Raw genomic sequence first — 24,143 nt, 5'->3', positions numbered from 1 at the left:
TTCCCACAAGTCTAATTACAACAAAACACACATTAACCCTTACAAGGCCATTTCTCAAGAGGATTACAATTAAAATAATTACTTAAGAAAAATATAATAAGTTGATTGGCATGTAAAAACTGAAAATATTTTTCTTAATTTGATCTCCCTTTTATGGACACTCTTGAATAATTTTTTTTGGTTCGAGCAAAGTTCCTTCTATTTATAGAGGGAACAGCCAGCAGTTACCATAAGCATAACGTCCACTATCTCACACATACCTCCACTACCCCACGTTCTCAAAACAAAAGGTGGTGGAATTAAGAAGGTGTCCGGCTGTTATTTGCTCAAAGAAAAACCAGTTTCCTTAATGCTAAAAATAGCATAGGAGTTTAAAACATAAGATCCTAAAAAATAGGAGATCTAAATCTAATTAAGAAAAAGTCTTGGGCTATTTTTAGAAAACCTAAAAATAGATTTGCCAACCAATTTATCAATAATTAAGCAATTAAATTAATTCTAAACCATTACATCAACTTAAAAACAGAAAATAATTAATTCGCAATTTTTCAGTCGATGCTATTCTTCAGACCTGCTACGTAGGAACAGCGTACTGTCTCCAGCTTCAACTCCAGTTAAAATGTTCATTTTAGGAACAGCAGACTGTACATCTACTTTGAACATTATAACACTTATCTAACATCTTGGACATATTAAGACATGTACATCTTCCACGAACCAAGTCATAGGCTTCATCAACGATTCAAACTAAATCGGATATATACCTACAAAACAATCTCTAAAAATATGTTTGTTTATCTAAAAGTGAAGTCATCATCAAAACCTTAAGAGGCCAACAAATTCCCCCTTTTTGATGAGGACAAACTTTATAAACAAACTTAAGTAAAATAGAGTAAAACAAAATTCTTAGAGCATACTAGAGATTAAAGCAACTCTAAATAACTTAGCAAATCAACTTGTTAAAATATAATTCACCAAGCATTCACAATAAAACAATTTACTCCATAATATCAACTATGTTTAAAAATTTTCAAAATTAATTAATCTAAAACTTAAATGAAATAAACTAAAATTAATTAAACTTACATAATAAAACTAACATAATAAAACTAACACAAATTATTAAGTATTTTCAACCAAAAACTACTTGAAAACAAATTCACAGAAACAAGTAACCATCAACTTGAAAACACAATTTGAAAACACAGTACACAGATGATCATTAAGTTAGCATAATAAATCAACCATAAATCAACCATAAGAAACAATATAAATCAACCAAGATATGTTACTGTGTATTCACTGCTCTTCTTAAGTTTGTGCATAATCTTCCACCTTTTGTTATCAATCAAAAAGAATTAGTGGTTATCAAACCTCAGCACAAACCATATAGATTTGTCAGTGATGAAAACAAGAGACAGTAATAAAAGTAAGTGCCATGAATAAAAATCAAACCTGCATATAGTCAATTATCACAGACCATTAATAAAAGCAAGGAAAGAAAAGTAGCAATTGTTCAACATTACAACAACAATGTACCCCAGATGGTACAAAGTAAAAGGTGAAATTGTTTGTGAAATGTAACAGCCATTCAAATCTTAAAAAAAATATAGGGAGAGGTTTCAAGGGGCAGTCTCTTCTTCGTCTACATATTCGGTCTGCACTTTTACTGTATCCAACTTTGCACCAAGACGATGCTCCATCATGGTAAGTTGATCAACAATTGAAGCGAGTGAGACACGAACTTCATCTTGAAAAGCACTGAATTGAGACTGTAGATCATTAAGCTTGGAGAGAACAGAACGTGAAGATACTGTAGGAATAGGATCAGCACAACCAATACCAGGAGATGATGGAAATGGTGGTGGTGTAAAGTGAATAGGTGATGGAGGTGGTGATGAAGTTTGATTTGGTGGTGGAGTGGTTGGCTTGGGTGAGAGAGGTTCGTTTGAAGTAGGCTCAGGAATGGTTTCAGAAGTGATATCATCAACCGTTACAGCCTTTTGTTTTGAAGCAAGCCTCCTACTCTTCCTTTGAATAGCTTTACCCTTCCTCCTTAAGGCAATCACAACCTCTTCATCACTGGAATCATGACAGAGATCATGAGGCACTTTTTCTCCTAAAGCTACTTCCTCTCCTTGTTCCCCCTCAGTTCTTGTTCCCTCCTCCTGTTCCTCTTCTTCAGTAGGAACAGGCCCTTGTTCTTCCTCCTCTACTGCTTCTTCGTTTTCTTTTTCTTTTTCTTTTTCCTCTTCTTTTTTTTTCTTTATTTTTACTTCTTTTTCAATTTGTTCTTCTTCTTCCTCCATTTCCTCCTCATCAGAACCTATAACAACTACTTCTTCTGATTCATTTACTAACACCCCTTCATCATTTATTTTCAGATGCAAATTTTTCAAACATCTTGCACCAATTTTCATATTGGGTCCCATTGGGAACTCCAGCCCATCCAATGGTACACCAAACTTACGAAAAATCCATGTCAACAGCCCACCATAGCCAACAACATTCTTTTTCTCAATACAGTCAGATAAATGTGATATCATCAAAGATGGAAAATTTATTTTTATTTGATTGTCCATGCAATAAATCAAAGTTGCATCACGTAGACTCACCTCACTCCTCTTAGAGTTTCGAGGCAAGATTAATCTTCGTGCTACATTATAGAGTAATTTATGCAATGGAGACAAGACATTGTGACTGATTTTACCTCTTTTTTGTTCAACCCCTAAAAACTTAAAAATCGTTTTTTCATTTATTCCAGAAAAAACTATCTTAGTACCAACACAGTATGTATCAAAACAAACATTCGGAATATTGAACCATTCTGCCAACAAAGCGCTGTTAAACTCTAATTTCATGTTCCTAACCATACTAGAACACATTCCACATTCATTGGAGAAGTTTGAAATAAACTCTCGCATAATGTTTAGGAAAATGGGATTACAACTATACTCAGTCATCAAAACCTCCCATTCTTGAAATTTTAAAATAGTATGAAGTTGAGGAAAGTGTGTAGAGTCATACCAGTACTTATCTACCCCAAATCCGACAGACATTTCCTTTGCAATCTCTTCAGCACTGTTAGGATCAACTTGCTTCAAACGCTTGACCGCTTTGGAGGATGATTCACTTTTTGGTGAGAATGTTTTGCATTTTGTTCCAATATTTTCAGTAGTTTCTTGGGATGGTAATGGTGCATCTTTCAGTAATGGGGATGGACGAACAATTTTTAAAGGTTTTGGCTGGGTGTTTTGGTGAGATGTAGAGGCTTTCTTTCCTGATTTTGAAGTTTTCTTGCTTGATTTTGGTGATTTCATGTTTGAATTTTGAAAGGTTGAGGAAGAAGAAGGACGGTTTCTTGTGACGGTTTTTGAAGAAGGAAGATGATGGTTTGAGTGATTTGATGTGATAAAGGGTTTTTAAAGAGGGTTGACGGTTACCTCACGTCCTTTCTCATCAATGCCATTCATCATGGCTTTTGATATGGAAAATTGTTTGGGATTAAAACCGTTTCCCATTATTTTTAATTTAAGTTGGCCGTACATTTTTTTTTTTTAAAAATGTGAAATATGAATAAATTATGAAATATGAATATTAAAATAAAATATGAAAATAAAATAGAAAAAGGATGAATTATAAAAAAAATATAAAGAAAATAAGGAACATATTGCTGTGGTCTGATCAAACTAACAACATGCAAACAAGAAGATATTCATAGTACAAACTTCATTACGTGTTTACCTGATCCATGCAATAATTGATTTTCAGTCAAAATTTTGAGGTTGATTCCTGACCCTCTTTTTTTCATGATGCTTCATTGGAAATTTTATGCAACCAACTTTAGTGGAGCTTGATCATACCAAGTTCCAATCTCATCTTTTCATATTGTTCCCTTGGAAGCGGTTTGATCAGAATGTCTGCAACTTGTTCATTAGTATTGACATGCTTTAATACAATATTTTTGTGTTCTACGTTATCCTTAAGGAAATGATGTCTAATATGTATGTGTTTAGCTCGTGAGTGATGCACTGGATCTTTAGATATACATATGGCACTGGTATTATCACAATAAATAGGAACACATTCAAGTTTAATACCAAAATCTCTTAGTTGTTGTTTTATCCAAAGCATTTGGGAACAGCAAGCTGCTGCTGCCACGTATTCAGCTTCGGCTGTGGATAATGCAATCGTGTTTTGTTTCTTGGAACTCCATGAAACTAAACAAGAGCCAAGAAATTGTACCATACCTGACGTGCTTTTTCTATTAACTAGATCACCTGCATAATCTGCATCACTAAAACCTTTTAAATCATAAACATCACTTTTAGGATAAAATAGGGACAAGTCGTCTGTTCCCTTCAAATATCTCAAAATTCGTTTGACTGCCGTGAGATGTGATTCTTTAGGATTTGATTGAAATCTAGCACATAAACCAACACTAAATGAAATATCGGGTCTACTTGCAGTTAGATATAATAAGGAACCTATCATGCCTCGATACATTGTTTGATCTATGTTAGTTCCTTTTAGGTCTTCATCTAATCTAACATTTGTAGCCATGAGTGTATGGTTGGTTTTAGCGTTGTTTAGCCCATACTTCTTAAGAAGTTCTTTTATGTATTTTTGTTGATGAATAAAAATACCATTTTCAGTTTGTTTAATTTGTAAACCAAGGAAGAAATTTAGTTCTCCCATCATGCTCATTTCAAATTCTGTGCCCATTAGGTTAGCAAATTCCTTACATAATAAATCATTAGTAGCACCAAAAATAATATCATCAACATAAATTTGAACAACCAAAATATGAGAACCTTTATTCTTAAAGAACAAGGTTTTGTCGATTTTTCCTCTAACGAAGTTATTTTGAATCAAAAACTTTGATAGTCTTTCATACCATTGCCTAGGAGCTTGCTTCAAGCCATATAAAGCTTTGTCAAGCTTGTAGACATGATCAAGACAAGAGGTGTTCTCAAAACCTGGAGGTTGTTCAACAAAAACTTCTTCATCAAGAAAACCATTTAAGAAAGCACATTTCACATCCATTTGATATAACTTAAAGTTCATAAATGCAGCAAAAGAAATTAAAATTCTAATAGCCTCTAACCTTGCTACCGGAGCAAATGTCTCAGTATAATCAATACCTTCTTGTTGATTGTACCCTTTGACCACGAGTCTTGCTTTGTTTCTTACAATTATTCCATGCTCATCTAGCTTATTCCGAAATACCCATTTCAAACCAATTACCTTCTTGCCTTTTGGTTTGGGTTCTAAGTGCCACACTTTATTTCTTTCAAATTCATTTAATTCATCTTGCATGGCTACTATCCATTCGGAATCCTTTAGAGCTTCTTCGTGATTTTTGGGTTCAAGTGATGATAGGAACGCAAAATGAGCACAAAAGTTTCTCAGTTGGGATCTGGTTTGTGTTCCTTTATTCATATCACTTATAATCAGATCAAGAGGATGATAACTTTGGTATTTCCAAGGTTTAGGCACAAATTCTCTAGAGGGAACAGTAGCATGTTCTGATTCAGCATCTTGATTTGCATTTTGTTCAGCTACTGGATCATCTTGGTCGTCTGCGGGAACAGCTGGATTGGGAACAGTCTGCTGGTCCTGTTGAACTGGCAGTTCCTGAATTTGGTCAGTTTCCCCTGCCTCTTTTTGTATTGGCTGTTCACCTGCTGTTCCTGGATCTTGCATTTTAACTCCTTCATCATCATCTTCTAAATTTGCAAGACCTATTTTAATATTATTTGTTTCCTGTTCACTTGTTGAAAAGTTAGTTTCATCAAAAATTATGTGAATAGATTCCTCTACGCACATTGTTCTCTTATTGTAAACTCTGTAAGCTTTGCTATGTGATGAATAACCGAGGAATACTGCTTCATCACTTCTTTCATCAAAATTACCTATATTTCGTTTACCATTCACATGAACAAAACATTTGCATCCAAACACACGAAAATAGGAAATATTTGGTTTAACACCTTTGAGTAATTCATAGGGTGTCTTAGAAGTGATTGGTCTTATTAACACACGATTCAAAATATAGCATGCAGTATTGACGGCCTCGGCCCAAAAATTCCTAGGTAGACCACTTGCAATCAACATGGTCCTAGCCATTTCTTCTAAGGTTCTATTCTTTCTTTCCACCACTCCATTTTGTTGTGGTGTTCTAGGAGCGGAAAAATTATTATTTATACCATGTTCATCACAATAATTCATGAAGTTTGAGTTTTCAAATTCTTTGCCATGATCCGATTTAATGTGAACAATTAAATTATTAGTAGATTTTTGTATTTTATTTGCAAAAGATACAAACTCATCGAAAGCTTCATCTTTGCTTGCTAAAAATAAGGTCCAAGTAAATCTACTAAAATCATCAACTATGACAAACACATATCTTTTGCCACTACGGCTTTGTGTTCTCATAGGTCCACATAGATCCATATGAATTAATTCTAATGGTCTAGAGGTAGTCAACAGAAACTTTGATTTAAAGGATGACCGCACTTGTTTACCTTTAGCACAAGGATCACAAATTTCATTTTTGAGGAATTTTATTGCAGGTAATCCTCTTACTAGGTCTTTTGATCTTAAGGTGTTAATCAATGAATAGCTAGCATGACCTAGGCGCTTGTGCCAAAGAAGTGGGTCTTCTTCTATAACGCTTAAACACGTTAGACTGTTTCTGGGAACAGTGTCCAGGTCCACCACATAGGTGTTCCCTTTTCTCATTCCCTCTAGTACAGGGTCTCCTGTGTTGTTCCTAGAAATTATACATCGTTCAGAAGTAAACTTAACAGAGTTACCTTTGTCACAAAATTGAGAAATACTTAAAAGATTGTGTTTTAGATTCTCGACTAAAAATACATTGTCAATGGCATGGGAGCTTGATCTTCCAACTTTTCCTTTGGCGATTATTTCACCCTTCATATTATCACCGAAGGTTACAGTTCCCCCATCATACGCTTCAAGTGAGAGAAATCTAGATTTATCACCCGTCATGTGCTTGGAACACCCACTGTCGAGATACCATGAGTTGTTCCCCCTCACTTGAACCTGCAAAGCAAACTAATGGTTAAGTTTAGGAACCCAGTCAGCCTTGGGTTCCCTGTCGATTATATTTGAATCATGTTTCTCAATCCATATGCATTCGACATAAGTTTTATTTGCTTTAGTGTGTTGTTCCCTTTTTACACATTGATATTTTAAGTGTCCAATTTTACCACAAAAGGAACAGATTTTACTACTAGGGAGATCCACATATACCTTTTTCCTTTTTTCATTCTTAACATATCCTAGACCTTCTTTACTCTTGGTTTTAGCATTTAGAATCCATTTGGGAATTTCATTGATTTTCCCTTTTCCTTTTAAGTTAATTTGATCTTTTAGAAACTTATTTTCTTTTTCATATGATTCTAATTTTACTTTTATTTCTTGAAATTCCGTGCTAAACACATGAGTGGTTTTATCATTTTCAACCAATTTTAATCCTAGCAATTTGTTTTGATTTAATTCAATGTTAAGAATAATGAAATCCTGTTTTAATTTCTCCAATTGTTCTTTTAAAATGATATTCTTATCTAACAAATCAAAAAATCTACTTTGCACATCGATCCTAAAGGAATTTAGGTATGAGATATGATCTTTACTTAAGTTAAGGTCTTTCTCAATTTGGAGACACTTAGTTGTTTTTTCATTCAACTTTTCTTGTGTCTCTAACAGCAATTTGATTAAGTTATTCTTACTTAGGTTAGACAATTGTTTAGGAGATGGACTAGAAGACATTACCTCTTTTTTCTTAGACTCTTCATGAGATGCCATGAGACATAGGTTTGCTGTTTCTTCTTCCACTGGAGCTTCTGTCTCAGCCTCGCTCTCCGTATCACCCCAAGCTGCGATCATTACCTTTCTAAAATCAGTTTTGAAGTTTCCCTTCTTATATTGTTTTCCAACTTCTCTTGCTTTTCCCTTGCCCTTCTCATTTTTCCATTGAGGGCAATCCTTGATGAAGTTATCAGTGCTCCCACACTTGTGGCATTCAAAATTTGTCTTCAAGTTAGCAGTTCCTTTTTCTTTATTGTTTCTTTGATTTCTATATCTGCTGTTCCTGAAGAATTTTTTGAATTTACGTGCCAACATAGCAGCTTCCTCTTCACCAGCGTCTGACTCTTCACTATCATCTGCTGCCAGAGCCAGTCCTTTATTGCAGGAACTGTCAGCTGTTCCCAAATGCAATTCATGAGTCATGAGGGAACCAGCCAATTCTTCCAAATTAAACTTGGTGAAATCTTTGGACTCCTGGATGGCTGTGACCTTAGCTCTCCAGCGTTCGTCTTAAGGAAGACTTCTAAGTATTTTCCTAACTTGTTCATCAACGGGAATAATCTTACCAAGAGAGACCAATTCATTCGTGATATTTGTGAACCTGGTGAACATCTCTTGAATGTTCTCTCTAGGTTCCATAACAAACCTTTCATATTTGGACATTAGGAGGTCGATCTTGGATCGCTTCACTTCACTAGTACCTTCATGGGTAACTTCCAGCAGGTCCCAAATCTGCTTAGCAGTTTTGCAACCCATTATACGATTGTGTTCATTGGGTCCAAGACCACAGTGAAGCAATTTGATAGCAAAAGCGTTCATCTCCATCTTTTGAAAATCTTCTTTTTCATATTCAGTGATTGGTTTTGGAATAGCTTCATTGTTGTAGTTGATGGTCGTCACCTCAAAGTCTCCAATTTCAATGACTCTCCAAACTTGATAGTTTTCGGCCTTTATGAAGATTTCCATTCTATTTTTCCAGTAAGTATAGAATTTCCCATCAAACATGGGTGGCCTTTGTGTGGAGTACCCATCTTCCATGCGCTCGTTCATCTTCAACATCTCTGTGGGAACAGGATACTGCTCTCAGGGTTTCCTGATTAAATGAGGAACAAGGCTCTGATACCAATTGTTGGAATATAAAGAGATGATCAAAAGCAACAAGAGGGGGGGTGAATTGTTGTGTATTGAGTTGTACTACTTTTTTGCTCTAACTTGCGGAATTATAACGAACAAAATAAAACTTAAACGTAAGAAGCAAGAAATAAAAAGAGACAAAGATTTTACGTGGAAACCTTCTTGGCCTAATAAGAAGGAAAAACCACGACCCCCCGGGATTTCAAAATTCTCACTATGTTTAGGCAATTAATTACAATTACACAAAACAATGTTTACTTCACTTGAAGCTTCTCTACTCTAGGCCTAATTCTCTTTCTCTATTCTCTCTTTCTCTTTCTCTTCTCACGTTTCTTTTCTCTAATTCCCTTAGACTTCCCACAAGTCTAATTACAACAAAACACACATTAACCCTTACAAGGCCATTTCTCAAGAGGATTACAATTAAAATAATTACTTAAGAAAAATATAATAAGTTGATTGGCATGTAAAAACTGAAAATATTTTTCTTAATTTGATCTCCCTTTTATGGACACTCTTGAATAATTTTTTTTGGTTCGAGCAAAGTTCCTTCTATTTATAGAGGGAACAGCCAGCAGTTACCATAAGCATAACGTCCACTATCTCACACATACCTCCACTACCCCACGTTCTCAAAACAAAAGGTGGTGGAATTAAGAAGGTGTCCGCTGTTATTTGCTCAAAGAAAAACCAGTTTCCTTAATGCTAAAAATAGCATAGGAGTTTAAAACATAAGATCCTAAAAAATAGGAGATCTAAATCTAATTAAGAAAAAGTCTTGGGCTATTTTTAGAAAACCTAAAAATAGATTTGCCAACCAATTTATCAATAATTAAGCAATTAAATTAATTCTAAACCATTACATCAACTTAAAAACAGAAAATAATTAATTCGCAATTTTTCAGTCGATGCTATTCTTCAGACCTGCTACGTAGAAACAGCGTACTGTCTCCAGCTTCAACTCCAGTTAAAATGTTCATTTTAGGAACAGTAGACTGTACATCTACTTTGAACATTATAACACTTATCTAACATCTTGGACATATTAAGACATGTACATCTTCCACGAACCAAGTCATAGGCTTCATCAACGATTCAAACTAAATCGGATATATACCTACAAAACAATCTCTAAAAATATGTTTGTTTATCTAAAAGTGAAGTCATAATCAAAACCTTAAGAGGCCAACAATATGCTTATTATGTTGGCCTTTAAACTAGTTTATAATGTTCTATGCTATTTTACGAACATACTTTTACTAAGTATAACATGTTAAATTTATTGTCATTATACATTATTTTTATATTAGAGCTTATACTTAAAATTATATATTAAATTTCTTTGTTATTGTGTCAAAGTTTCTTTTTTTTTAGTGATTATGTTGATTTTTTAAATTTAGAATTTATATGATTAATTAATTAAGTTTTTTTTATGTGAAAAATGTCCAAAAATAATCATAGGCCATTTTGCAACTATCATTTAAAAAAAAGTTTTATTTACTATTTTAAATTATAATAAGCATTTTTTATAATAATAAAATAACAAGTTAAATAGATGTGTTTTGAGAAATTTTTTATAAGTTATAAAATAATAAAGTGTTTTCTTGAATATATGAGTTTTTTGTATTATAAAAGTAACTTTTGTGATATTAAGTATTTAGTTTCTACAAAATATTCTTTAGTCCACTATTTGACCAAAATTTATGTAAAAAGATGTAAAAAAAGATTTTTTTGAATAAATTTGCCCTTTTAAAAATAATGTGTAAATTTTCGATTTTATGAAAATATTAAAAGAATAAAGTTTTTACTTGTTTTATAACAAGAATTATTGATTTGTGAGAATATATAAGTTTTACTTGTTTTAGAACTAGAAATATTGATTTTTGTGAACTTATAAAGTGTTATTTGTTTTATAACTAGAAATATTGATTTCGTAAAATAAAAAGTTCTATTTGTTTTATAATTAGAATATTGATTTTTGAAAGCTTAATAAGTTTACTTGTCTTTCAACTTGAAATATTGATTTTTGGTGAGTTTGTTGAATTTTGAAAATTTATCCATAGAATATAGTTTTACTTGATTTATAATTAGAATATTTGTATTTGTGAAAAGAATAAAAAAAAAATTTTAGTTAGAAATGTTGATTATTGAAACTTATTTCAAGAGATATAAAATTTAGTAGCTACTTGTGAAAAATATTAATCTAAAGACTATTAATAGAATATTAAGTTATTAGGGTAAATTTATTTAACAAATGAACTATTAAAAATAAAGTTTAATGAGTAAAACTTTAGTAGTGAACTTAGAAGGGCTTAAAGGTAGAATATTATTAAATAACGAAGTTAACATCTAAGTTGGTCAAAGTCAAAGTCAACTTGTAGTAGTAAAAAAACGTGATGTGCTTGCGTGAAATTATCTGTGTATTTGATTGAATGACCCTGATGGTAAGGTAATGTCGAACCATGGACCGACATGTAAAATCCCAGCGCCGTGTTAGCCGGCACGTAAAATGCGGTGTAAGACAGGGGGTTAGCTACCTATCCTGTAGAAACTTGAGCATAATTGTATTGGAGGGGTGACGACTCCCACCACAGTTAGATGAAGGGCTTCGGCCCTAATCTAGCCAGACCCTTGCATATATCAGGTGTAACAGGCTCAAATTTCTTAATCTTAATCTTCCGATTAATTATTCCGAAATTTTGTTTCGAATTCCTAATCCTTTGGTTATCTAATTCAAATCACCTTTAATTCTTAAACCTTATTCCGATTTTGTAATTTCTTCCAAATATTAAACTTAAAAATATATATATATTCTTAAATTTCTTATGAGTTGGCTTTACCTCCAAGTTTAGCAAAAGTTCATAATGTGTTCCATGTTTCACAGTTGAGGAAGTATGTTCATGATCCGTCTCATGTTCTAGCTCACGAGCCGCTTTTGATTGAGGAGTCTTTGGTGTATGAGGAACGACCAATCAGGATCTTAGATACCCGAGTAAAAGAGTTGAGAAATTCGAGGATTCCATTGGTCAAGGTTTTGTGGTCAAATCACGGGGTTGAAGAGGCGACTTGGGAAAAAGAGGTCGACATGAAAGAGCGTTATCCTAACCTTTTTGGTAAGTACTAGTTTCGGGAAGAAACTATCTAAAGGGGGAAAGAGTTGTAACAGACTCAAATTTCTTAATCTTAATCTTCCGATTAATTATTCCGAAATTTTGTTTCGAATTCCTAATCCTTTGGTTATCTAATTCAAATCACCTTTAATTCCTAAACCTTATTCTGATTTTGTAATTCTTCCAAATATTAAACTTAAAAATATATATATATTCTTAAATTTCTTTATAAGCACTAAAATATTATTTTATTATTTTATACTACGAAAAGTAAAATTTTAATATTATATTTACGGTTTTATTAAAACGTTACATTTCAATTTCGTTTCCTTAAACTAACTTTACTACTTATCATTTTAACCTCACAACTTTGATTTAATTATTTTATACCTAAAAATTAACTATATTTTTCTTATTAACTTTAAGTATAGTTTTAACCAAAATTTTCTAAGTAAACTATCATATTTTCATAATCAAACCTTAATCATACTTTCCCATTAATCTAAAACATTTCACTAGTATAAACTAGAATAAAAATTTGATGAACCAAAATCCTTTCTACATCAATCCATAATGTTCATCACTTACATAAGCTATCACCATTCCCTTACACAAGTTAACCTTCTTTTACACTCCAAACTCTTACACATCCACTTACACACTCCAACTCTTACACATTCACTTACACACTCTAAATCACTTACACAAGTTAACCTTTTTTTTCATACAATCTTATGAACTAAAAAGTTGCCCAAAATCCATTATAAATACCCCTCCTTAGCCATGAGATCACTTGCACCCCCATCATCAAATCTTTCTACCATTCTTTCTTATATCTTCACTTCATTAACATCTTACTAACTTTATACCCTTTTTATTTGTTGAAGAATCAAATGAAGATGGAGCTTGATCTTATCACTTCTTAAGCCAATAATCATCAACTTTTGAAAAGTCAAGTATTATGCTTTGGAGCGTGGATATCATTTTCTTTTGGGTAATTGAAGATCTACTTCTTTGAAGCTTGGAGCCTTGAAGACTTTCTCTTTTGGAGCTTATTTCTTTAAGTTCTTATTTTCTTATTATTATTCTCTTACTTGGTTTAGCACCACCTTTGGAGGAAAATGGTACACATTTTCTTAACTCTCTCGTTATGTGATATTTATTTATGGTTACTTGATAATATAAAAGCATGATCAACATGATTTTATTTTAGTCATTTAAACTTTACATGGTAATATTAAAGTCATATTCAGTTTAGTGATATTTTCGTCAAAACAATAATACTTTTGGGACACTCGAAAAAAAAAGTCATATATATGGAAAATTTTGATTAATATGATAATATAGATATATATGAATTTTACTAGTTAAATAAACTTATGTCTTTAAAATGATTCCATATCATCTTGGTGTTTTGATAAATTTTTAATCGGTTTATTGGTAAAAATAGTCAAACAAATTTCTTAAAATGTTTAGCGTTGTTTTTCTCGAAAACTCATTTCATTTAGATTTTGGACCTTTAATAACTTGTCGTATTATGTTTTTTTTAGTTATGATAGATCCGTTTTACTATTTTACTGATTATTTGATAAAATACGTTATTAATATTACTCTTGACTTTTATGATTATTTATGACATAATAATGACTTAGTTTAGCCTCAGCAATCTTAGTATAGCTACGAAAATTTGTTATTTAATTAATATTAATTTATTAGATACTAGTAATTTGTTTCTATTAAAAGGGTAGAATTGTCAAAATTTTGACTAGTGCCAGTTTGACTTATAAGAATGTAAACTATTTCGGTTTAGAGTCTTGTTTGATATTGCATGATATTGATTGTATGACTCTGATAGTAAGGTAATGTCGAACCATGGACCGGCATGTAAAATGCCGGCGTCTGTGTTAGCCAGCACGTAAAATTTGGTGTCAGACAGGGGGTCCGAGAAAAACCCATCCTGTGAAGTCTCGAGCATAACAGTATTGAGAGGAGTGACGACTCCAACCACAGTTAGTGTTTAGAACTACGGTCCTCACCTAACCAGACCTTTACATATATCAGTTGTCATTATTGTTGTGATCTTGTGATGTGCTATGATGGTAAAGTTATGAGGCTTAATTGAATTTTTATTAAATAAGCATTAAGGTTACCAAGTATTTAGTAGTAGTAATGAACTTCTGCAAGTATTGAGAATGCAACTTAATGGCTTAGTAAAGGTCAATAATGAGTAATAACCTTCTATATTGTGCTTGATCATTATTTTTTAAGCATGATTTAACTATCGCATCATAAGCTTGTTGAGAAAATTGTACTCGGCTTTATCGCTGACCGATTTAATCGGCTGTCATCCGTATTATGGATGACAGTATTTTGCAGGAAAATTTAGCTCAGGTTTCGATCCAGGCCGCAACTTTAATTATTCTATCGAGGACTTAACTTCAATGATTTTACTTGATGACTATATTGTACTTATGTTTTTTTCGTATTTAAGTAAACCTTATTTTGTATTTTCTCAATTGTAAGATATTTTTTTTTTACTTATGTTTTGAACGATTTTAGTTTAAAAGGTTTTTAGCAGTTCGGCGTTTTACACTTCCGCATTATTTATCTTAAGTATAATTATTAATGTTAATTATGTATCGAGAGTGCCGCTCCTGCTACACGTGGTATCAGAGCTAAAGTTACTCGAATCTTGGAATTTTAGATGTTAAGCACAATTTCCTTATTGATAGAATTTTATTATGTTTACTTGGAGTCAAAATGATTACTTTATGATAGGAATATAGAATATTTCTTTAGATGCTGGCTCAAATATTTCTTCTAGGCTCTTATATATAGATACTGTTTTTTGCTTGTATAAAAAGAGTTTCAGGGGATTAAATTCCAGATCAAGAAATTCTTTCTCAAATCTCAAAATTAGATTGTATAATAAACGTTTCCAGATGAAAATGCAATAAGAAAGAAATTAGATTCTTCAATTCTTTCTCTTCATGGTATCAGTGACCAAGGTTTGATTAAACCCTAAAATCTGAAAATCGATTGTTCTTCAAGGTCTGTTTCTTTCTCAAAAGCTTCATCCATGGCGGCTGAAGATGATAATCGTCCACCACCATCATTCTCATTCAAAATTGATTCTTCTTCTCCTTATTTCCTCGGCCCTCAAGATCGACCGGGTAACTATATCACTCCGACTCGCCTAAAGGGAGATAACTATGACGAATGGGCAAGCGATATTCAACTGGCTTTGGAAGCTCGCCGGAAATTTGGGTTTCTTGATGGTACTTTTACTGGACCTGTTTCACCTTGCACTCAATCCGATTGGAACACCATTCATGCCATGATTATTTCTTGGATTATGAACACGATTGATCCTCAAATTAAAGGATCTCTCTCTAAATATCGCGATGCCAAGAAGTTATGGGACACATTAAACACTCGATTTGCTGTTATAAATGGACCAAGAATTCAACAACTTAAGCAATTTCTCGCCAAATGTGAACAAACAAAAACCATGTCAGTGGCATCATATTTTGGTAAACTTTCTGCTTTATGGGAGGAATTAAATATTCATGAACCTTTGATTAAATGTACTTGCTGTTCCAATTGTGCTGCTGGTTAATTGCATGAAAAACGACGGGATGCATCAAGACTTCATCAATTCTTGATGGGTCTTTATTCTGATTATTATCGTCAAGCACGCAGCAACATTCTCTCTCAAGATCCGTTGCCTTCTCTTGATCGTGCCTATCAATTGATTATTCAGGAAGAACGTCTTCGCTCTGCTTACCCAGTTCACGAAGAACAGTCTCCTGAAGCTGTTGGGTTTGCTTTAAAAACCAATTCTGGACGAAGCCAAGAAACTGTTGAAGGAATTCAGAATAAATCCCTTCTTTCTTGTACCCATTGCAAGAAGAGGGGACATGACATTTCTTCTTGTTTTGAAATTACAGGCTACCCAGAATGGTGGGCTACTCGTTCTAAGCCTAGCAATGGTCGAAGCTCCTCTCACAATAAAGGTCGAGGTCCACCATCTAAGTCTCATACCAATACTCCTACTCCTGCAGTGCGTCCCACAGGAACTCTGGCCTCTAAGGACTCCTCTTCGATTTTTACAGCTGATCAATGGAAAGTTCTTGCAGGTTTTATTGGTAATACAACCGTTTCTGATAATAGAATGAATGGTAAGTTCAATGACACATCCTGGATTGTCGACTCAGGAGCATCTAGACATGTCACTTGTCTTGATACATGGTTATTTGATGTTCATCATATCTCCAAATGTCCAGTTGGTCTTCCTAATGGAACGTCTATTACAGCCACTAAGGAAGGATCGATTCACTTGACTGATAAAATCATTCTTAAAAATGTGCTTTTTGTACCCGATTTGCGTTGTAATCTAATCTCTGTTTCACAACTTATTAATGATATGCAATGCACTGTCCACTTTAACTCCTCTATGTGTACTATACAGGACCAATCGAGGAAGCTGATTGGAACGAGTGTTAGATGAGATGGACTATTTTACTTTGAAAGCTCGCCTGTGGTACAGCATGTTTCAATTACTCGTGATTCATCTGCCTTGGATTTGTGGCACAAAAGGATGGGCCATCCTTCCGAAAAAGTAGTCAAATTACTTCCACCAGTTGCTAATTGTAAGGGTGGTTTACATAAAGCATGTGATATCTGTTTTCGTGCTAAACATCCTAGGGACAAATTTATTTCAAGTGACAATCGTGCTTGTCGAATATTTGAAAAAATTCATTGTGATTTGTGGGGAGCATATAGACATCCTTCTTCCTGTGGTGCTAGATATTTTTTGACTATTGTAGATGATTACTTTCGTGCTGTTTGGGTTTATTTGCTTGTTGATAAAACTGAGGTGTTTCATATGTTTATGCGTTTTGTTTCCATGGTTGATCGTCAATTTTCCCAAACAATCAAAATTGTTCAAAGTGACAACGGCACTGAATTTAATTGTTTACATGATTATTTTGTTGCAAATGGTATTATATTTCAAACTTCTTGTGTTGGGATACCTCAACAAAATGGGCGAGTTGAACGGAAACACAAACATATCTTAAATGTAGGTCGGGCTTTGCGGTTTCAAGCGCATCTTCCTATTTATTTTTGGGGAGAATGTGTATTGGCTGCTGTGCATCTTATTAATCGCACCCCATCACCTTTTCTGCAAAATAAAACACCCTATGAACTGCTTTATGGCACTCAACCCTCCTACAATCTTATACGTACATTTGGTTGTCTTTGTTTTGCCCACAACCAACAAACACAGGGCGACAAATTTGCTAGTCGTAGTAGAAAAGTTGCATTTTTGTGGGTTATCCTTTTGGTAAAAAGGGGTGGCACTTGTTTGATCTTGACTCTCACAAATTTTTTGTTTCCCGAGATGTAAAGTTTTTTGAAGACACGTTTCCTTATCTTGACTCAAGTTCTTCGAATATAATACCATAAACTGTTGCTCCTACGAATAATGAAATAAATTTGGGTCTAGAAGACATTTACGAGCAAGATTTTGAAATCCCTATTCCAAACGCTTTACCTAACAGCCCAGATACAACTGGGCCAGCCCAGTCTTCTACAATGCCTAAATCTGCATATAATGAGGATTGTTTACCTGATGGGCCTGCTTCGACATCTAGGACTCCAGATTTCTCAAGCACCTCTCAGTCCACTACTGCTGTCCCTACACCGGCTCCATCTCCTTCATCCTCTCCTCTAGGCAAAAGTTATCGTCAAAAAAGGCCTTCGGTATTATATAAAGATTTTGTTACTCATACAGTTATTACTAATAGTCCATCTCCATCTTCTAACATCTCGTCTCCACAGAGTTCCTCAGGTACGCCCTATCCTATAGCACACTATATAAATTGTGACAAGTTTACCTTGCATTATCGTAACTTTGTTGCAGCTGTCACCTCGGGTGTTGAGCCTAAATCTTTTAAAGAAGCTGTGTCTCATAAAGGTTGGAGAGAATCTATGCAACAAGAAATTCAGGCTCTTGAAAAGAATAATACTTGGACAATGGAGGATTTACCTCCTGGAAAAAAAGGCTCTTGGATGTCAATGGGTTTACAGAATTAAATATAAATCTGATGGTAGTATTGAACGATTGAAATCCAGACTTGTCATTTTCGGAAATCACCAAAAAGAAGGTATTGACTACACAGAAACCTTTGCTCCTGTTGCCAAGATGGTCACCGTTCGCGCTTTTCTTGCTATTGCGACCTCCAAAAATTGGGAGCTACAACAGATGGACGTTCATAACGCTTTTTTACATGGAGATCTTAAAGAGGAGGTTTACATGAAGTTACCTCCAGGTTTAGAGTCTACCTCTTCTAGCAAGGTATGTCGCCTTCGCAAGTCTTTATATGGACTTAAACAAGCTCCTAGACGTTGGTTTGCAAAACTTGTTTCCGCCTTGAAAGACTATGGATTTTTACAGTCTTATTCCGATTACTCTTTATTCGTCTACACAAGAGGTCGGATTCAATTAAATGTGTTAGTCTACGTTGATGATTTAATTATCTCTGGCAATGACTCTAGTGCTTTACAAACATTCAAGACTTATCTTAGTCATTGCTTTCATATGAAGGACCTAGGTCCTTTAAAGTACTTTCTTGGTATTGAAGTAGCTCGAAGCTCTACAGGACTTTTTGTATGTCAAAGAAAATATACTCTAGACATTATTTCTGAAACAGGACTTCTTGGAGCAAAACCGGTTGGGTTTCCAATGGAACAAAACCATAAATTAGGTCTTGCTTCTGGTAACATGCTATCTGATCCTGAGCCATTCAGAAGACTTGTAGGAAGACTGATATATCTGGCCGTCACTCGTCCTGACATTGCATATTCAGTTCATATATTGTCTCAATTTATGCAAGAACCCCGAACTGATCATTGGGACGCTGCATTAAGAGTTGTTCGTTACCTCAAAGGCACACCAGGTCAAGGTATTCTTTTAAGATCTGATAGTGACCTTTCATTACAGGGATGGTGCGACTCTGATTGGGCAGCTTGTCCTATTACTCGCAAGTCTGTTACTGGTTGGCTTGTTTTTCTTGGTCATTCTCCTATTTCTTGGAAAACCAAGAAACAAAACATTGTCTCTCGTTCCTCCGCAGAAGCCGAATATCGTTCAATGGCGGCCATTACTTGTGAATTAAAATGGTTAAAAGGCTTGCTTCTGAGCTTGGGTGTGCATCATCCTAAAGCTATTCGATTATTTTGTGACAGTCAATCTGCTCTACACATCGCCAAAAATCCGGTCTTTCATGAGCGTACAAAACACATTGAAGTAGATTGTCACTTTGTTCGTGATGCTATTACAAGTGGTTTAATTCATCCCTCATATGTTCCCACTCATACTCAGCTGGCAGATATCTTTACTAAACCTCTTGGAAAACAGCAGTTTACTTTTCTCCTAGACAAGTTGGGCATTTTTAATCCATACGCTCCAACTTGAGGGGAGTGATAGGAATATAGAATATTTCTTTAGATGCTGGCTCAAATATTTCTTCTAGGCTCTTATATATGGATACTGTTTTTTGCTTGTATAAAAAGAGTTTCAGGGGATCAAATTCCAGATCAAGAAATTCTTTCTCAAATCTCAAAATTAGATTGTATAATAAACGTTTCCAGATGAAAATGCAATAACAAAGAAATTAGATTCTTCAATTCTTTCTCTTCACTTTATATATGAGTTTAAGTTTATGTTGAGTTATTGACACTAGTAAAAAGGTCTCATTATTAACCTCTATTTGTATCTTTTATTAAAATATAAGATACAAATAATGTTTTTTGTATCTTTGGATTAAACAAACGATACAAATAATACTTATTGTATTATTTGTTTAAACACACGATACAAACAATCAATTATTTGTATCGTTTGTCACATACCCGATACAAATATGAAGCATCTATTTTTAATTTTGTTCAGCCACTAAAGTGAAATTAGGTTAAGCGCCTTTTCTTGTTCAACTGCTTCCATTTGTATGGTTTGCCGCCTTTGTATTTCATTTGTTTGTACTGCCCATTAAACTGAAGCTGCTTCAACAATTTTGTTCAGCCACGAATGTGCGGCCATTTCCTTCCTCCTTCAACAATTTTGTATTTCATTTTTTTGTAGTGAAATTAGGTTCAAGCTGCTTAATTCCTTCCAGCTGCCACGGTATGGTTTGTTTTGTATTTCATTCGTTTGTATTTCATTCAACAAATAGCTTTATATTCCAAATGTCTATTTCATTCGTTTGTATTGCCCATTGAACTGAAGGTTCTTATTTTGTATTTCTGAACAATTTCAAATCACATTCTGCATTTCATGAGCCACGCGCATTCTTTTTGTATTTCTGCGTGAACACATTCCTTCGTTTTGTATTTCAGTTGCTCGTTTGTTCATTCAATCAGTCAGTCCAAATGATTCTATATGTTGGTTTAAGTTGTATGCCCTCAAAGTGTTTGATAAAATGCCCTAAAGATTATGGCTTAGCATTTCTCAATATGTGGGTCATAGAGAGGAAAACTAATATTATAGTTGTCTATTATGTTTAACATTAATAGGATCTTTGATGATGGTTTTCTTTTTTTGGGATTTGATTGGATTTTTATGGGTGGAATTATTGTGAATATTGGTTTGATTTTAGTATTTTGTGTGGATAAAGGATTGAACTTCGCAACATTATAGCCTTTTAGGGTAGAAAGGAGTTTGGTTGGTTATTTGATAGAAATTTGTGTAAATTTTAGATTTTATGAATGTTTGTATCATGAATTACAATATATTGTTACAGTTTGGACAAAAAAGAAAGAGAATTAACTATTCATGCTTGGCAATTTACCCAACAAGAAATTATGCCGATTATATTAATGGTGACACAAGTTGCAGAAATTGTTTGGAATGTGGTAAGATAGAACTTGGTTTGATGTTTGACTGATGCCATCCTCGTCTTAATGCCGTTTGTGGCTCTGATGGCTTTATGATTTAGCTCCTTATAGAAGGAGCTAGGCTTCAATTCCCCTTAGTTTTTTAGAAATTCTCGTTCCATTGGTGACCCATAAATAGTCCTAATTGGCCTTATTTTACCTCATGTACCATCGAAAGCTCTCACATGAGCAAATGATAGATAAATGGATGAGATGATGAACTGCTAGAGACCCATGGATCTCCAGAGGCTTTCTTTATCATCCTTTTTCTAAAATTTGTATGTATAAACTAATTACTGCCCTTAACTAATTCATGAAGGTGGTTACATATGCATTTGGAGACATCATGTTCATCGTAATTGTTGCTATCCATTGGTACCTGAGTGTGTATTCTTTACATAGGTGGAGAATATGTCTTTGGATGACTACTTGATAAATTTTGATGTGTTGCTAGGTATTGTTTCATCTCTGCCTACTCTAGAGCTTGCAAAACATAATGTTGCTATCAATGGATTAAATGCTGAGGCAATATCCTTCTTAAAACAAGATGCAACCAACTTCATGAAGAATGCAGCTGCTCGAAATGAGACTTGGGATATTGTCATCTTGGATCCTCCTAAATTGGCTCCGCTCAAGCAGGTCAGTTAAAGAGTGCATGAATCTTGTTGATCATTTTAGTGTTTAGATCATTTTAGTGCATGAATCTTGCTTTTGTCGATGTTGGCTTGAAGGTTAGGACTAGTTTGGCTCTATACCTGGTTGGGTATTTATGACTCCGGCTGGTATCCTAAAATGCCACTTCTTTATAAATTCGCATCATAAATACCCCATTGGCCTTATTCCCATCATATATATATATATATATATATATATATATATATATATATATATATATATATATATATATATATATATATATATATATATATATTGAAAGAGGCAGTCATTTTTGTACATTTTGCCTTGACAAAATTTTATTGGTTTTATTTTAGTGCTTACAAATCTTATAGGCAAAGGCTTAAAGGCCAAAGTAACAACACGGCATTACTTTTCAAGCAAATAAAGGGTGTGTAGGTGGATGTCACTTAATGACATTGGAGTAATGAAGAAGTGTTAGATCAGGATGGAATTAGCAGGTGTGTAGTATAGGAGCAGTTTCTGGATTAGGATTGAAATATTAGGTGTGCAGTAGTACAATACCACTTTAGAAGCTTATGTGTTGTCTTATTTCAAAATAGCCAATCTGCATATTAATGGCAAGCTAAATGCAACTGACTGCCAAACCCAGATATATGTCAAAGTGCACTAGGTAGGAGAGACAGTTTCAAGTTTTAGCTATATAAATATCTTCCATCCTTAGCTATCATCTTTACTATTGAGCATAAAACTGAAAGATTAGCTTGTTTTCCTTATGATAAATAGAAGTATAAGATTATTGTTTGTTAACTCTACAGTTTCACTTTGCTGTTGTTCAGGTCAGTCTTTCAGTGATCCTAACGGCTACTGGGGTAATTATCGCAGCACTTGTAGATTTTTCCTTCCGACTTTTTTGGTTACAGCTTGGCACTGACTTCTGTCTTTTTTCATGTAATCTCTTTTGTTTTTCTTTCTAAATGCTATTTAGGAATTAAGTGACACCTTGGCACTGATTCGTTGTTGCTTCTCTGTTGTGCAATGTTGTTGATGACCCAAGCTTAGTACATTTAGGAATTAAGTGTAGATAAGGGTTATTAAGGATCAATAACTCAAGTTCAGTACATTTAGGAATTAAGTGATTAGTACTTTTGTCTCCGATATGGAGTATCAAGAGTTATTGATTTTACTTTCTCTTAGTTCATCACCCGTCTTCAACCGTCATTATTGTTTTTACTTGTACTTTTAAATTACATGCTTGCTTTTTGAGAACTCTTTTATTTTGTTCATGGTTTTCAAGGTGCTTAAAAGGTTCCAAACAACTTGAGATCACATACATACTTGCTCCTGGTGTATACATCTGAAATGTGATTTGCAACAAGTGAGTTGATTTTTCGATTTTTATTATGCTTTCTAGCTATGTTGTTTAATTTGGTGATGTTTTGGGATAATTGTTTAGTTAAATAGCTTAGTTTGGAGAAAAAGTGGTTATGCACACCACTTTCATTGTATTTTGGGAAATTATTTGATGGTATGGGAAAGAATGAAGGTGGTTATGAATACCACTTTTATTGTATTGAGCTTATTTGCAAGTACATGAGGTATTCACTTGTTGTATGGATTGCATTAATAAATGTATTATTTTAATTTGTTTTGTTTGTTATTTGTTTTGAAGGTGTATGATTTAAGATCAAGAACATATAGCCAAGATAAAATAGATGAGGTTCGTGAGCAATGGGCAAAGTTCTTTAGATTGAATGTTTTGTTAAACTAAATGTAAATTTGTACAAGCAATAGTAGTACTACTATTCGATCGTATGTGATCATATATATAAAAATAGTGATGGATGTTATGTAAAAGAATATTTTTGAATTGATGTACGTATTATTTAATCGTATATTATATATTGTAGACTCAAATGACCTCTATAAATATATTATATTAATCCCTAATCGATATAGATATATAAGATTATATATTTATTTTTAATTTCAAAAAAGGTCATTTGTATTTAAGGTTCAAACAAACGATACAAATAACAAGTTATTTCTATCTTTGGTTTTCAAACAATACAAATAATGTGTTATTTGTAACCCTCTTGTTAGTAACCTCCAATATAAGATACAAATAAGCTTAAAATAAGAGAAAATAAGGATCTTTTTACTGTGCGGTGGGTCTTGCAAACCCCATGGTTCTCATTGAAAGCAAATGTATGTTTGAGTTATCGGTGGGTCTTGTAAACCCCATGATTCTCATTGAAAGCAAAAGCATGTTTGAGTTACCAATGGGTCTTGCAAACCCTATGGTTCTCATTGATAGCAAGAGTACCCCATGGTTCTCATTGAAAGCAAAAGTATGTTTGAGTTACCGGTGGGTATTGAAAACCCCATAGTTCTCATTGAGAGCAAGAGTATGTTTGAGTTATTGGTGGGTCTTGCAAACCCCATGGTTCTCATTGTTAGCAAGAGTATGTTTGAGTTATTAATGGGTCT

General features: G+C 33.8%; 1 long non-coding RNA gene across 5 annotated transcripts; it reads left to right on the top strand.

Annotated features, from left to right (window-relative positions):
- The first annotated feature begins 19,996 nt into the window (after positions 1–19,996).
- LOC130798981 (uncharacterized) lies at positions 19,997–23,594 on the top strand. Of its 5 annotated transcripts, none has more exons than XR_009039163.1 (5): positions 19,997–20,268; positions 21,472–21,656; positions 22,493–22,604; positions 22,951–23,031; positions 23,326–23,594. It is a non-coding gene; the product is annotated as an uncharacterized LOC130798981 (long non-coding RNA). The 5 variants fall into 5 exon arrangements; XR_009039162.1 differs by having other exon boundaries at positions 19,998–20,268; positions 22,493–22,525; XR_009039161.1 differs by having other exon boundaries at positions 22,493–23,031.
- The last annotated feature ends 549 nt before the right edge of the window (positions 23,595–24,143 follow it).

Source organism: Amaranthus tricolor, chromosome 13, assembly GCF_026212465.1.
Source record: "Amaranthus tricolor cultivar Red isolate AtriRed21 chromosome 13, ASM2621246v1, whole genome shotgun sequence".
NCBI classification, from domain to species: Eukaryota; Viridiplantae; Streptophyta; class Magnoliopsida; order Caryophyllales; family Amaranthaceae; genus Amaranthus; species Amaranthus tricolor.
Note: the sequence above shows the minus strand (reverse complement) of the source record. Positions and strands in the feature narration are given on the sequence as shown.